At 46.9% G+C, this 17,146-nt stretch overlaps 1 protein-coding gene across 2 annotated transcripts in view; it reads right to left on the reverse strand.

Moving 5' to 3' along the window:
• Positions 1-17,146, reverse strand: part of LOC115173990 (adenylyl cyclase-associated protein 2) — a 68,684-nt gene that overhangs the window by 31,932 nt on the left and 19,606 nt on the right. The window lies entirely within an intron of this gene.

Here is a 17,146-nt window from a genome sequence, read left to right on the forward strand (position 1 = left end):
TAGAGAGAGTTAGACAGAAAGACAGGGAGAGAGACGGTAGAGAGAGTTAGACAGAAAGACAGGGAGAGAGACGGTAGAGAGAGTTAAGAAAGACAGGGAGAGAGATGGTAGAGAAAGTTAGACAGAAAGACAGGGAGAGAGACGGTAGAGATAGTTAAGACAGAAGACAGGGAGAGAGACAGTAGAGAGTTAGACAGAAAGACGGGAGAGACAGTAGAGCGAGTTAGACAGAAAGACAGGGAGAGAGATGGTAGAGAGAGTTAGACAGAAAGACAGGGAGAGAGACGGTAGAGAGAGTTAGACAGAAAGACAGGGAGAGAGACGGTAGAGAGAGTTAGACCAGAAAGAGAGGGAGAGAGACAGTAGAGAGTTAGACAGAAAGACAGGGAGAGAGACGGTAGAGAGAGTTAGACAGAAAGACGGAGAGAGACGGTAGAGAGAGTTAGACAGAAAGACAGGGAGAGAGACAGTAGAGAGAGTTAGACAGAAAGACGGAGAGAGACGGTAGAGAAGTTAGACAGAAAGACGAGAGAGACGGTAGAGAGAGTTAGACAGAAAGACGGAGAGACGGTAGAGAGAGTTAGACAGAACGAGAGGGAGAGAGACAGTAGAGAGTTAGACAGAAACAGGGAGAGAGACGGTAGAGAGAGTTAGACAGAAAGACGGAGAGAGACGGTAGAGAGTTAGACAGAAAGACGGAGAGAGAGACAGTAGAGAGAGTTAGACAGAAGAAAGGGAGAGAGACGGTAGAGAGAGTTAGACAGAAAGAGAGGGAGAGAGCAGTAGAGAGTTAGACAGAAGACGAAGAGAGAGATGTAGAGAGAGTTAGACAGAAAGACAGGGAGAGAGATGGTAGAGAGAGATAGACAGAAAGAGAGAGAGAGACAGTAGAGAGAGTTAGACAGAAAGACGGAAGAGACGGTAGAGAGAGTTAGACAGAAGACGAGAGAGACGGTAGAGAGTTAGACAGAAAGACGGAGAGAGAGACAGTAGAGAGTTAGACAGAAAGACAGGAGAGAGACGGTAGAGAGTTAGACAGAAAGACGGAGAGAGACGGTAGAGAGAGTTAGACAGAAAGACGGAGAGACGGTAGAGAGTTAGACAGAAAGACAGGGAGAGAGACAGTAGAGAGAGTTAGACAGAAAGACAGGGAGAGAGACGGTAGAGAGAGTTAGACAGAAAGAGAGGGAGAGAGACAGTAGAGAGATAGACAGAAAAACAGGGAGAGAGACGGTAGAGAGAGTTAGACAGAAAGACGGAGAGAGACGGTAGAGAGAGTTAGACAGAAAGAAAGGGAGAGAGACGGTAGAGAGAGTTAGACAGAAAGACGGAGAGAGATGGTAGAGAGAGTTAGACAGAAAGACAGGGAGAGAGACGGTAGAGAGTTAGACAGAAAGAGAGGGAGAGAGACAGTAGAGAGAGTTAGACAGAAAGACAGGGAGAGAGACGGTAGAGAGAGTTAGACAGAAAGACGGAGAGAGACGGTAGAGAGAGTTAGACAGAAAGACAGGGAGAGAGACGGTAGAGAGAGTTAGACAGAAGAGAGGGAGAGAGACGGTAGAGAGAGTTAGAAAGACAGGGAGAGAGATGGTAGAGAGTTAGACAGAAAGACAGGGAGAGAGACGGTAGAGAGAGTTAGACAGAAAGACAGGGAGAGAGACAGTAGAGAGTTAGACAGAAAGACGGAGAGAGACAGTAGAGCGAGTTAGACAGAAAGACAGGGGAGAGAGATGGTAGAGAGAGTTAGACAGAAAGACAGGGAGAGAGACGGTAGAGAGAGTTAGACAGAAAGACAGGGAGAGAGACGGTAGAGAGAGTTAGACAGAAAGAGAGGGAGAGAGACAGTAGAGAGTTAGACAGAAAGACAGGGAGAGAGACGGTAGAGAGAGTTAGACAGAAAGACGGAGAGAGACGGTAGAGAGAGTTAGACAGAAAGACAGGGAGAGAGATGGTAGAGAGAGTTAGACAGAAAGACAGGGAGAGAGACGGTAGAGAGAGTTAGACAGAAAGACGGAGAGAGACGGTAGAGAGAGTTAGACAGAAAGACGGAGAGACGGTAGAGAGAGTTAGACAGAAAGAGAGGGAGAGAGACGGTAGAGAGTTAGACAGAAAGACGGAGAGAGAGACAGTAGAGAGAGTTAGACAGAAAGACAGGGAGAGAGACGGTAGAGAGAGTTAGACAGAAAGAGAGGGAGAGAGACAGTAGAGAGAGTTAGACAGAAAGACGGAGAGACGGTAGAGAGAGTTAGACAGAAAGACGGAGAGACGGTAGAGAGTTAGACAGAAAGACGGAGAGAGACGGTAGAGAGAGTTAGACAGAAAGACGGAGAGACGGTAGAGAGTTAGACAGAAAGACGGAGAGAGACGGTAGAGAGAGTTAGACAGAAAGACGGAGAGAGAGACGGTAGAGAGTTAGACAGAAAGACAGGGAGAGAGAGACGGTAGAGAGTTAGACAGAAAGACAGGGAGAGAGACAGTAGAGAGAGTTAGACAGAAAGACAGGGAGAGAGACAGTAGAGAGAGTTAGACAGAAAGACAGGGAGAGAGACGGTAGAGAGAGTTAGACAGAAAGAGAGGGAGAGAGATGGTAGAGAGAGTTAGACAGAAAGACAGGGAGAGAGACGGTAGAGAGAGTTAGACAGAAAGACGGAGAGAGACGGTAGAGAGAGTTAGACAGAAAGACAGGGAGAGAGACAGTAGAGAGAGTTAGACAGAGAGGGAGAGAGAAAGTAGAGAGAGTTAGACAGAAAGACAGGGAGAGAGACGGTAGAGAGAGTTAGACAGAAAGACGGAGAGAGACGGTAGAGAGAGTTAGACAGAAAGACAGGGAGAGAGACGGTAGAGAGAGTTAGACAGAAAGACAGGGAGAGAGACGGTAGAGAGAGTTAGACAGAAAGACAGGGAGAGAGACGGTAGAGAGAGTTAGACAGAAAGACAGGGAGAGAGACAGTAGAGAGAGTTAGACAGAAAGACAGGGAGAGAGACAGTAGAGAGAGTTAGACAGAAAGACAGGGAGAGAGACGGTAGAGAGAGTTAGACAGAAAGACAGGGGAGAGAGACGATAGAGAGATTAGACAGAAAGACAGGGAGAGACGGTAGAGAGTTAGACAGAAAGACAGGAGAGAGACAGTAGAGAGAGTTAGACAGAAAGACAGGGAGAGAGACGGTAGAGAGTTAGACAGAAAGACAGGGAGAGAGATGGTAGAGAGTTAGCAGAAGACAGGGGAAGACAGTAGAGAGAGTTAGACAGAAAGACGGAGAGAGATGGTAGAGAGAGTTAGACAGAAAGACAGGGAGAGAGACGGTAGAGAGTTAGACAGAAAGACAGGGAGAGAGATGGTAGAGAGAGTTAGACAGACAGACGGAGAGAGACGGTAGAGAGAGTTAGACAGAAAGACAGGGAGAGAGACAGTAGAGAGAGTTAGACAGAAAGACAGGGAGAGAGACAGTAGAGAGAGTTAGACAGAAAGACAGGGAGAGAGATGGTAGAGAGAGTTAGACAGAAAGACAGGGAGAGAGACGGTAGAGAGTTAGACAGAAAGACAGGGAGAGAGACGGTAGAGAGAGTTAGACAGAAAGACAGGGAGAGAGACGATAGAGAGAGTTAGACAGAAAGACAGGGAGAGAGACGGTAGAGAGTTAGACAGAAAGACAGGGAGAGAGACAGTAGAGAGAGTTAGACAGAAAGACAGGGAGAGAGACGGTAGAGAGTTAGACAGAAAGACAGGGAGAGAGATGGTAGAGAGAGTTAGACAGAAAGACAGGGAGAGAGACAGTAGAGAGAGTTAGACAGAAAGACGGAGAGAGATGGTAGAGAGAGTTAGACAGAAAGACAGGGAGAGAGACGGTAGAGAGTTAGACAGAAAGACGGAGAGAGACGGTAGAGAGAGTTAGACAGAAAGACAGGGAGAGAGACGGTAGAGAGTTAGACAGAAAGACAGGGAGAGAGACAGTAGAGAGAGTTAGACAGAAAGACAGGGAGAGAGACGGTAGAGAGTTAGACAGAAAGACAGGGAGAGAGATGGTAGAGAGAGTTAGACAGAAAGACAGGAGAGAGACAGTAGAGAGAGTTAGACAGAAAGACGGAGAGAGATGGTAGAGAGAGTTAGACAGAAAGACAGGGAGAGAGACGGTAGAGAGTTAGACAGAAAGACGGAGAGAGACGGTAGAGAGAGTTAGACAGAAAGACAGGGAGAGAGACAGTAGAGAGAGTTAGACAGAAAGACAGGGAGAGAGATGGTAGAGAGAGTTAGACAGAAAGACAGGGAGAGAGACGGTGGTAAGGAGAGTTAGACAGAAAGACGGAGAGAGACGGTAGAGAGAGTTAGACAGAAAGACAGGGGAGAGAGCCAGTAGAGAGAGTTAGACAGAAAGACAGGGGAGAGAGACAGTAGAGAGAGTTAGACAGAAAGACAGGGAGAGAGAACGGTAGAGAGTTAGACAGAAAGACAGGGAGAGAGATGGTAGAGAGAGTTAGACAGAAAGACAGGGAGAGAGACAGTAGAGAGAGTTAGACAGAAAGACGGAGAGAGATGGTAGAGAGAGTTAGACAGAAAGACAGGGAGAGAGACGGTAGAGAGTTAGACAGAAAGACGGAGAGAGACGGTAGAGAGAGTTAGACAGAAAGACAGGGAGAGAGACAGTAGAGAGAGTTAGACAGAAAGACAGGGAGAGAGATGGTAGAGAGAGTTAGACAGAAAGACAGGGAGAGAGACGGTAGAGAGTTAGACAGAAAGACGGAGAGAGACGGTAGAGAGAGTTAGACAGAAAGACAGAAGAACAGTGAGAGAGTTAGACAAGAAGACAGGGAGAGATAGTAGAGAGAGTTAGACAGAAAGACAGGGAGAGAGCAGTAGAGAGAGTTAGACAGAAAGACGGAGAGAGACGGTAGAGAGAGTTAGACAGAAAGACAGGAGAGGAGAGACGGTAGAGAGAGTTAGACAGAAAGACAGGGAGAGAGACGAGTTTAGTTAGAGAGAGTTAGACAGAAAAGACAGGGAGGAGAGAGCAGTAGAGAGGAGTTAGACAGAAAGACAGGGAGAGAGACAGGAGAGAGAGTTAGACAGAAAGACAGGGAGAGAGAACGGTAGAGATGAGTTAGACAGAAAGACAGGGAGAGAGGTGACGTAGAGAGAGTTAGACAGAAAACAGGAGACAGGGAAGAGACGGTAGAGAGAGTTAGACAGAAAGACAGGGAGAGACAGTAGAGAGAGTTAGACAGAAAGACAGGGAGAGAGACGGTAGAGAGAGTTAGACAGAAAGACAGGGAGAGAGCAGTAAGAGATTAGACAGAAAGACAGGGAGAGAGACGGTAGAGAGAGTTAGACAGAAAGACAGGGAGAAGACGGTAGAGAGAGTTAGACAAAAGACAGGGAGAGAGACGGTAGAGAGTTAGACAGAAAGACGGAGAGAGACGGTAGAGAGAGTTAGACATAGAAGACAGGGAGAGAGACGATAGAGAGAGTTAGCAGAAAGACAGGGAGAGAGAAGTAGAGAGATTAGACAGAAAGACAGGGAGAGACAGTAGAGAAGTTAGACAGAAGACAGGGAAGAGACAGTAGAGAGAGTTAGACAGAAAGACAGGGAGAGAGACAGTAGAGAGAGTTAGACAGAAGACAGGGAGAGACGATAGAGAGAGTTAGACAGAAAGACAGGGAGATAGACGGTAGAGAGTTAGACAGAAAGACAGGGAGAGAGACTAGAGAGTTAGACAGAAAGACAGGGAGAGAGTGTAGAGAGAGTTAGACAGAAAGACAGGGAGAGAGACGGTAAGAGTTAGACGAAAGACGGGAGAGAGACGATAGAGAGAGTTAGACAGAAAGACTGAGAGAGAGACAGTAGAGAGAGTTAGACAAAGACAGGGAGAGAACGGTAAGAGTTAGACAGAACAGGGAGAGGATGTAGAGAGAGTTAGACAGAAAGACAGGGAGAGACGGTAGAGAGTTAGACAGAAAGACAGGGAGAGAGACAGTAGAGAGAGTTAGACAGAAAGACAGGAGAGAGACGTAGAGAGTTAGACAGAAAGACAGGGATAGAGATGGTAGAGAGTTAGACAGAAAGACCGGGAGGAGACGTAGAGTTAGACAGAAAGACAGGGAGAGAGATGTAGAGAGTTAGACGAAAGACAGGGAGAGAGACAGTATAGAGAGTTAGACAGAAAGACAGGGAGAGAGACGGTAGAGAGTTAGACAAAGACAGGGAGAGAGATGGTAGAGTTAGACAGAAGACAGGAGAGAGATGGTAGAGAAGTTAGACAGAAAGACAGGGAGAGACGGTAGAGAGTTAGACAGAAAGACAGGGAGAGACGGTAGAGAGTTAGACAGAAAGACAGGAGAGAGATGGTAGAGAGTTAGACGAAAGACAGGGAGAGATGGTAGAGAGAGTTAGACAGAAAGACAGGGAGAGAGACAGTAGAGAGAGTTAGACAGAAAGACAGGGAGAGAGACGGTAGAGAGTTAGACAGAAAGACAGGGAGAGAGACAGTAGAGAGAGTTAGACAGAAAGACAGGGAGAGAGATGGTAGAGAGTTAGACAGAAAGACGGAGAGAGAGATGTAGAGAGAGTTAGACAGAACGCAGTAGAGAGATGGTAGAGAGTTAGACAGAAAGACAGGGAGGAGACGTAGAGAGTTAGACAGAAAGACAGGGAGAGAGATGGTAGAGAGAGTTAGACAGAAGACAGGGAGAGAGACGGTAGAGAGAGTTAGACGAAAGACAGGGAGAGAGACAGTAAGAGAGAGTTTAGACAGAAAGACAGGGAGAGAGACGGTAGAGAGAGATAGACAGAAAGACAGGGAGAGAGACGTAGAGAGAGTTAGACAGAAAGACAGGGAGAGAGACAGTAGAGAGAGTTAGACAGAAAGACAGGGAGAGAGACGGTAGAGAGTTAGACAGAAAGACAGGGAGGAGACGATAGAGAGAGTTAGACAGAAAGACAGGGAGAGAGACGGTAGAGAGAGTTAGACAGAAAGACAGGGAGAGAGACAGTAGAGAGAGTTAGACAGAAAGACAGGGAGAGAGACAGTAGAGAGAGTTAGACAGAAAGACAGGGAGAGAGACGGTAGAGAGAGTTAGACAGAAAGACAGGGAGAGAGACGGTAGAGAGAGTTAGACAGAAAGACAGGGGAGAGAGACAGTAGAGAGAGTTAGACAGAAAGACAGGGAGAGAGACGTAGAGAGAGTTAGACAGAAAGACAGTGGGAGAGACGGTAGAGTAGAGTTAGACAGAAGAAGGGAGGAGAGATGGTAGAGAGTTTAGACAGACAGGACACGGGAGAGAGATGGTAGAGAGAGAGTATAGCAGGAAAGACAGGGAGAGAGACGATAGAGAGAGTTAGACAGAAGCAGGGAGAGAGACGGTAGAGAGTTAGGACAGAAAGACGAGACGAGAGTCGACTAGAGAGTTAGACAGAAAGACAGGGAGGAGAGACAGTAGAGAGGAGTTAGACAAGAACAGGGAGAGAGACGGTAGAGAGTATGACAGAAAGACGGAGAGAGACGGATAGAGAGGAGTTAGACAGAAAGCAGGGAGAGAGGACAGTAGAGAAGTTAGACAGAAAGACAGGGAGAGAGAATGGTAGAGAGTTAGACAGAAAAGACGGAGAGAGAGATGTAGAGAGAGTATAGACAGAAGACAGGGAGAGAGATGGTAGCGGAGAGTTTAGACAGAAAGACAGGGAGAGGAGACGTAGATGCGTTAGACAGAAAGACAGGGAGAGAGATGTAGAGAGAGTTAGACAGAAAGACAGGGAGAGAGACAGTAGAGAGAGTTAGACAGAAAGACAGGGAGAGAGACGGTAGAGAGAGTTAGACAGAAAGACAGGGAGAGAGACGGTAGAGAGAGTTAGACAGAAAGACAGGGAGAGAGACAGTAGAGAGAGTTAGACAGAAAGACAGGGAGAGAGACAGTAGAGAGAGTTAGACAGAAAGACAGGGAGAGAGACGGTAGAGAGTTAGACAGAAAGACAGGGAGAGAGACGATAGAGAGAGTTAGACAGAAAGACAGGGAGAGAGACGGTAGAGAGAGTTAGACAGAAAGACAGGGAGAGAGACAGTAGAGAGAGTTAGACAGAAAGACAGGGAGAGAGACAGTAGAGAGAGTTAGACAGAAAGACAGGGAGAGAGACGATAGAGAGAGTTAGACAGAAAGACAGGGAGAGAGACGGTAGAGAGAGTTAGACAGAAAGACAGGGAGAGAGACAGTAGAGAGAGTTAGACAGAAAGACAGGGAGAGAGACAGTAGAGAGAGTTAGACAGAAAGACAGGGAGAGAGACGGTAGAGAGAGTTAGACAGAAAGACAGGGAGAGAGATGGTAGAGAGTTAGACAGAAAGACAGGGAGAGAGATGGTAGAGAGAGTTAGACAGAAAGACAGGGAGAGAGACGATAGAGAGAGTTAGACAGAAAGACAGGGAGAGAGACGGTAGAGAGTTAGACAGAAAGACGGAGAGAGACGATAGAGAGTTAGACAGAAAGACAGGGAGAGAGACAGTAGAGAGAGTTAGACAGAAAGACAGGGAGAGAGACGGTAGAGAGTTAGACAGAAAGACGGAGAGAGACGATAGAGAGAGTTAGACAGAAAGACAGGGAGAGAGACAGTAGAGAGAGTTAGACAGAAAGACAGGGAGAGAGACAGTAGAGAGAGTTAGACAAAAAGACAGGGAGAGAGACAGTAGAGAGAGTTAGACAGAAAGACAGGGAGAGAGACGGTAGAGAGTTAGACAGAAAGACAGGGAGAGAGACGGTAGAGAGAGTTAGACAGAAAGACAGGGAGAGAGACAGTAGAGAGAGTTAGACAGAAAGACAGGGAGAGAGACAGTAGAGAGAGTTAGACAGAAAGACAGGGAGAGAGACAGTAGAAGAGAAAAAAAGGAACAAAGTGTAGCATCAAGTTATTTGATCTGTACCGTATAAGCACTATCTGATACCATCATTATAGCCTCCACTATGCTGACATTCACTGACTGGCCAGGCTATGAGCTATAATGACCAGGCTATGAGCTATAATGACCAGGCTATGAGCTATAATGACCAGGCTATGAGCTATAATGACCAGGCTATGAGCTATAATGACCAGGCTATGAGCTATAATGACCAGGCTATGAGCTATAATGACCAGGCTGAGCTATTAAGCTATAATGGCCAAGGCTATGAGCTATAATGACCAGCTATGAGCTATAATGACCAGGCTATGAGCTATAATGGACCAGGCTATGAGCTATAATGACCAGGCTATGAGCTATATGACCAGGCTATGAGCTATAATGACCAGGCTATGAGCTATAATGACCAGGCTATGAGCTATAATGACCAGGCTATGAGCTATAATGACCAGGCTATGAGCTATAATGACCAGGCTATGAGCTATAATGACCAGGCTATGAGCTATAATGACCAGGCTATGAGCTATAATGACCAGGCTATGAGCTATAATGACCAGGCTATGAGCTATAATGACCAGGCTATGAGCTATAATGACCAGGCTATGAGCTATAATGACCAGGCTATGAGCTATAATGACCAGGCTATGAGCTATAATGACCAGGCTATGAGCTATAATGACCAGGCTATGAGCTATAATGACCAGGCTATGAGCTATAATGACCAGGCTATGAGCTATAATGACCAGGCTATGAGCTATAATGACCAGGCTATGAGCTATAATGACCAGGCTATGAGCTATAATGACCAGGCTATGAGCTATAATGACCAGGCTATGAGCTATAATGACCAGGCTATGAGCTATAGTGACCAGGCTATGAGCTATAATGCAAAACATGAGATCAAAGCTCCCAGTGGAAAGTGACCAAGGAGAAACCAACAGTGGGATTCTACAGTGTAAAGCCTCACAGCAGCGCAGAGGGCTGTTGAGGCGAGACAGCTGTAGTGTGAGACACACACATACACAGAGTGAAAAGCCTCACGTGAGCCCAGCTTCACACACACACACACACACACACACACACACACACACACACACACACACACAGAGGAGCAGCTCAAATATAGAACATGCCCATAAAAAGCCACAGAGCACAACTCCGGGCCGGAGTGGCGGAGAGAAAAGCCAGAGGTTTACCGGCGACTCTGGGGTCCCTATGGGAGAGATGCACAGGGTCACAATCCCTTTTCCACCAAAGGCTGCTCCAAATGGAAGACAAAGGCCATGATTGAGGTTAATATAAAACTACTGTGCCTTCAGAAACTATTCAGACCCCTTGACCTTTTCCACATTTTGTTACATTACAGCCTTATTCTAAAATGGATTAAATAAAACATTTTCCTCATCAATCTACACACAATACCCCATAATGACAAAGTGAAAACAGGTTTTTAGAAATGTTTGCACATTTATTAAAAATAAAAAACTGAAATACCTTATTTACATAAGTATTCAGACCCTTTGCTATGAGACTCGAAATTGAGCTCAGGTGCATCCTGTCCCCATTGATCATCCTTGGGATGTTTCTACAACTTGATTGGAGTGCACTTGTGGTAAATTCAATTGATTGGACATGATTTGGAAAGCCACACACCTGTATATATAAGGTCCCACAGTTGACAGTGCATGTCAGAGCAAAAACCAAGCCTTGCTCTCTACAGACTACAGTCTTTCTACAGTCTCTCTACAGGCTACAGGCTCTCTACAGGCTCTCTACAGGCTCTCTACAGGCTACAGGCTCTCTACAGGCTCTCTACCGGCTACAGGCTCTCTACCGGCTACATGCTCTCTACAGGCTCTCAACAGCCTATAGTCTCTCTACAGTCTCTCTACAGGCTCTCTACAGGCTCTCTACAGGCTCTCTACAGGCTCGCTACAGGCTCGCTACAAGCTACAGGCTCTCTATAGGCTACAGGCTACAGGCTCTCTACAGGCTACAGGCTCTCTACAGGCTACAGGCTCTCTACAGCCTCTCTACAGGCTACAGGCTCTCTACAGCCTCTCTACAGGCTACAGCCTCTACAGGCTACAGGCTCTCTACATTCTCTCTACAGCCTACAGTCTCTCTACAGTCTCTCTACAGGCTCTCTACAGGCTCTCTACAGGCTCTCTACAGGCTCTCTACAGGCTACAGGCTCTCTACACGCTACAGGCTCTCTACAGACTCTTTACAGGCTACAGGCTCTCTACAGGCTACAGGCTCTCTACAGGCTCTCTACAGACTCTCTACAGGCTACAGGCTCTCTACAGGCTCTCTACATGCTACAGTCTCTCTACAGGCTCTCTACAGCCTACAGTCTCTCTACAGTCTCTCTACAGTCTCTCTACAGGCTCTCTACAGGCTCTCTACAGGCTCTCTACATGCTACACTACAGGCTCTCTACAGGCTACAGTCTCTACAGCCTACAGTCTCTCTACAGGCTCTCTACAGGCTCTCTACAGCCTACAGTCTCTCTACAGTCTCTCTACAGTCTCTCTACAGGCTCTCTACAGGCTCTCTACATGCTACACTACAGGCTCTCTACAGGCTACAGTCTCTACAGCCTACAGTCTCTCTACAGGCTCTCTGCAGGCTACAGGCTCTCTTCAGGCTACAGGCTCTCTACAGGCTCTCTACAGAGTACAGTCTTTCTACAGTCTCTCTACAGGCTACAGGCTCTCTACAGGCTCTCTACAGGCTACAGTCTCTCTACAGTCTCTCTACAGGCTACAGGCTCTCTACAGGCTACAGGCTCTCTACAGGCTACAGGCTCTATATAGGCTACAGGCTCTATATAGGCTACAGGCTCTCTACCGGCTACAGGCTCTCTACAGGCTAGAGTCTCTCTACAAGCTACAGGCTCTCTGCAAGCTACAGGCTCTCTACAGGCTAGTCTCTACAGAATACAGGCTCTCTACAGGCTCTCTACAGGATCTCTACAGGATCTCTACCTGTTGCAGTCTCTCTACAGGCTGCAGTCTGTCTACAGGCTCTCTACAGGCTACAGGCTCTCTACAGGCTACAGGATCTCTACATTCTCTCTACAGGCTACAGTCTGTCTACAGGCTCTCGACAGGCTACAGGCTCTCGACAGGCTCTCTACGGGCTACAGGCTCTCTACAGGCCCTCTACAGGCTACAGTCTCTCTATAGGCTACAGTCTGTCCACAGGCTCTCCACAGGCTCTCCACAGGCTACAGTCTCTCTACAGTCTATAGTCTCTCTTCAGGCTGCAGTCTCTCTACAGGCTACAGTCTCTCTACAGGCTCTCTACAGGCTCTCTACAGTCTCTCTACAGTCTCTCTACAGGCTACAGTCTCTCTACAGTCTCTCTACATGCTACAGGTTCTCTACAGGCTACAGTCTCTCTACAGGCTCTCTACAGGCTCTCTACAGGCTCTCTACAGGCTCTCTGCAGGCTACAGTCTCTCTACAGTCTCTCTACATGCTACAGGCTCTCTACATGCTACAGGCTCTCTACAGGCTACAGGCTATCTACAGGCTACAGTCGCTCTACAGTCTCTCTACATGCTACAGGCTCTCTACAGGCTAAATTCCCTGATCCACCTCTAAGCAGATGACACCATTCTGTATACATCTGGCCCTTCTTTGGACACTGTGTTAACTAACCTCCAAATGAGCTTCAATGCCATACAACTCTCCTTCCGTGGCCTCCAACTGCTCTTAAACTCTAGTAAAACCAAATGCATTTTTTTTCAACCGTTCACTGACCGCACCCGCCCGCCTGACTAGCATCGCTACTCTGGACGGTTCTGACCTAGAATATGTGGACAACTATAAATACCTAGGTGTCTGGCTAGACTGTAAACTCTCCTTCCAGACTCATATTAAGCATCTCCAATCCAAAATTAAATCTAGAATCGGCTTCCTATTTCGCAACAAAGCCTCCTTCACTCACGCCGCCAAACATACCCTCGTAAAACTGTCTATCCAACCGATCCTCGACTTCGGCGATGTCATCTACAAAATAGCTTCCAATACTCTACCCAGCAAACTGGATGCAGTCTATCACAATGCCATCTGTTTTGTTACCAAAGCCCCATATACCACCCACCCCTGCGACCTGTATGCTCTAGTTGGCTGGCCCTTGCTACATATTCATCGCCAGACCCACTGGCTCCAGGTCATCTATAAGTCTACGCTAGGTAAAGCTCTGCCTTATCTCAGCTAACTGATCACGATAACAACACCCACCAGTAGCACGCGCTCCAGCAGGTATATTTCACTGGTCGTCCCCAAAGCCAACTCCCCCTTTGGCCGCCTTTCCTTTCAGTTCTCTGCTGCCAATGACTGGAACGAATTGCAAAAATCGCTGAAGCTGGAGACTTATATTTCCCTCACTAACTTTAAACATCAGCTATCTGAGCAGCTAACCGATCACTGCAGCTATACATAGTCCATCTGTAAATAGCCCACCCAATCAACCTACCTCATCCCTATATTGTTTTTATTTACTTTTCTGCTCTTTTGCACACCAGTATCACTACTTGCACATCTTCATCTGCTCATCTATCACTCCAGTGTTAATTTGCTAAATTGTAATTACTTCGCTCCTATGGCCTATTTATTGCCTTACCTCCTCACGCCATTTGCACACACTGTATATAGACTTTCTTTTTTTCTATTGTGTTATTGACTGTACTCTTGTTTATTCCATGTGTAACTCTGTGTTGTTGTTTGTGTCACACTGCTTTGCTTTATCTTGGCCAGGTCGCAGTTGTAAATGAGAACTTGTTCTCAACTAGCCTACCTGGTTAAATAAAGGTGAAATAAAATTGTAAAAAATACATGCTCTCTAAAGTCTCTCTACAGGCTCTCTACAGGCTACAGGCTCTCTACAGACTGCAGGCGCTCTACAGGCTCCAGGCGCTCTACAGGCTACAGTCTCTACAGCCTACAGGTGCTCTACAAACTGCAGGCGCTCTACAGGCGCTCTACAGGCTACAGTCTCTACAGGCTCTCTAAAGGCTCTCTACAGGCTACAGTCTCTCTACAGGCTCCAGTCTCTCTACAGGCTCTCTACAGGCTCTCTACAGGCTCCAGGCTCTCTACAGGCTACAGTCTCTACAGGCTCTCTACAGGCTCTCTACAGGCTACAGTCTCTCTACAGGCTCTCTACAGGCTCTCTACAGGCTACAGTCTCTACAGGCTCTCTACAGTCTCTCTACAGTCTCTCTACAGGCTACAGTCTCTCTACAGGCTACAGTCTCCCTACAGGCTCTCTACAGGCTCTCTACAGGCTCTCTACAGGCTCTCTACAGGCTACAGTCTCTCTACAGGCTCTCTACAGGCTACAGTCTCTCTACAGGGTCTCTACAGGCTACAGTCTCTCTACAGTCTCTCTACAGTCTCTCTACAGGCTCTCTACAGGCTCTCTACAGGCTCTCTACAGGCTCTCTACAGGCTACAGTCTCTACAGGCTCTCTACAGGCTCTCTACAGACTACAGTCTTTCTACAGGCTACAGTAAAGATACAGGACATGAAACTCCTTACCACCCGTCTTGTCATCCCTCTCCCCTCCCCTTCTTTCCTCTCTTCCTCCACTATCTCTTATTCCCTTCCTCTCCCTTCCCTCCCTCCGTTTAAACCCTTCCTCCTTGTTTGTTTATCAGACAATTGGTGAATTCCCTCTCACTGCCACTTGACCAATGACCTACGAGATAGGAGTTAATCACTTCCTGTACAGCTCTGAGCTCCCGCCTGGTTCAATACAAACTGAAGGCTGACGGGATTATAACACGTTAGCCCCTCTTCCTCTCCATACCCCCTCCCTTTCACCCCCTTTCCCCCCTCCCTTCCCCATACATAAATGCATTGGGAATGTGTTGCATTAGCGTTCTTTTTTAAAAGGGGTAATCCTATGTGAACAGAGCTCCGGGGCGCCGCATGGCTGCCCACTGGCCCAGCAGCACAGGGAAACACAGAGAGGAAAAGTCTGCTACTGGAACTCTGGAAAAGGTGTTCCTGAAATGGCCGATACTGAAAAGGGCAATACTGAAATGGCCGATACTGAAAAGGGCAATACTGAAATGGCCGATACTGAAAAGGGCAATACTGAAATGGCCGATACTAAAAAGGGCAATACTGAAATGGCCGATACTGAAAAGGGCAATACTGAAATGGCCGATACTGAAAAGGGCAATACTGAAATGGCCGATACTAAAAAGGGCGGTATTAAAATGGGCGGTACTGAAATGGGCAATACTCACTTTAATAACTCTACCTACATGTACATATTACCTCAATTACCTCGACACCGGTGCCCCCGCACATTGACTCTGTACCGGTACCTCCTGTATATAGCCCCACTATTGTTATATACCGCTGCTCTTCAATTATTTGTTATTCTTATCTATTACTTTTATTAGGTATTTTCTTAAAACTGCATTGTTGGCTAGGTCTACACCTGTTGTATTCGGCACATGTGACAAATACAATTTGATTTGATTTTAAATGAGCAGTACCGAAATTAACAGTACTGAAATGGGCGACACTGAAATGAGCGATACTGAAAGGAGTGATACTGAAATTAGCAATAATGAAAATGAGAGGTACTGAAATGAGCGATACTGAAAAGGATGACACTGAAATGAGCGATACTGAAATGAGCGGTACTGAAATGAGCGGTACTGAAATGAGTGATACTGAAAAGGATGACACCAAAATGAGCAATAATGAAATGAGCGGTACTGAAATGGGCGACACTGAAATGAGCCGTACTGAAAGGAGTGATACTGAAATTAGCAATAATGAAATGAGAGGTACTGAAATGAGCGGCACTGAAAAGGACAACACTGTAACGGTCGCCATATGTAATGGACCAAGGTGCAGCGGGTTGAGTGCTTATTTGAACATTTATTTGAACACTGACAAAACAAGAAAACGAACGAACGGTAATGCAGGCCACACACACACACACACACACACACACACACACACACACACACACACACACACACACACACACACACACACACACACACACACACACACACACACACACACACACACACACACACACACACACACACACACACGTGCAATAACAACTTCCTACAAAACCCATTACAAAAACACCCCTCTATATAGGACCTTCAATCAGAGGCAATGAGGAACAGCTGCCTCCAATTGAAGGTCCATCCAATAACCCTAAACATAGAACTAAAAAGACTAGACCAGAACATAGAAATATACTAACATAGAACATAACCAAAAACCCCGGAACACTCTAAACAAACACCCCTCTACCTAAACACATAGCCCAACAACCCCGAAACACTCTAAACAAATACCCCCTGCCACGTCCTGACCAAACTATAATAACAAATAACCCCTTTACTGGTCAGGACGTGACAAACACTGCGACACTGAAATGTGTGACACTGGCTACATTAAGTATAAGATATAAGTCCACATTAGGTAACTCTGTTGAAGTGAAATTGGCCAGTAGTCCTGATCCAGACAAATTTGTTTTACTTGCTTTGGGTACCAAAGAAGGCAAAGATAACTGAACTAAATTATTATCGCCCCGTAGCACTCACTTCTGTCATCATGAAGTGCTTTGAGAGACTAGTCAAGGATCATATCACCTCCACCTTACCTGCCACCCTAGACTCACTTCAGCATGCATTCCAGTCCACAGACGATGCGATCGCCATCACACTGCACACCGCCCTATCCTATCTGGACAAGAGGAATACCTATGTAAAAATTATGTTCATTAACTACAGCTTAGCATTCAACACCGTAGTACCCTCCAAGCTCATCATCAAGCTGGAGGCCCTGGGTCTCAACCCCGCCCTGTGCAATTGGGTTCTGGACTTTGACGGGCCGCCCCCAAGTGGTGAAGGTAGGAAACAACATATCCACTTCACTGACCCTCAACACTGGGGCCCCACAAGGGTGCATGCTCAGCCCCCTCTTGTACTCCCTGTTCACCCACGACTGCGTGGCCATGCACGCCTCCAACTCAATCATCAAGTTTGCAGACGACACAACAGTAGTGGGCTTGATTACCAACAACAACGAGACAGCCTACAGGGAGGAGATGAGGGCACTCGGAGTGTGGTGTCAGGAAAACAACCTCTCACTCAACGTCAACAAAACAAAGGAGATGATTGTGGACTTCAGGAAACAGCAGAGGGAGCACCCCCCTATCCACATCGAAGGGACAGCAGTGGAGAAGGTGGAAAGTTTTAAGTTCCTC

The sequence above is a fragment of the Salmo trutta genome, chromosome 34, assembly GCF_901001165.1.
Source record: "Salmo trutta chromosome 34, fSalTru1.1, whole genome shotgun sequence".
NCBI lineage: Eukaryota > Metazoa > Chordata > Actinopteri > Salmoniformes > Salmonidae > Salmo > Salmo trutta.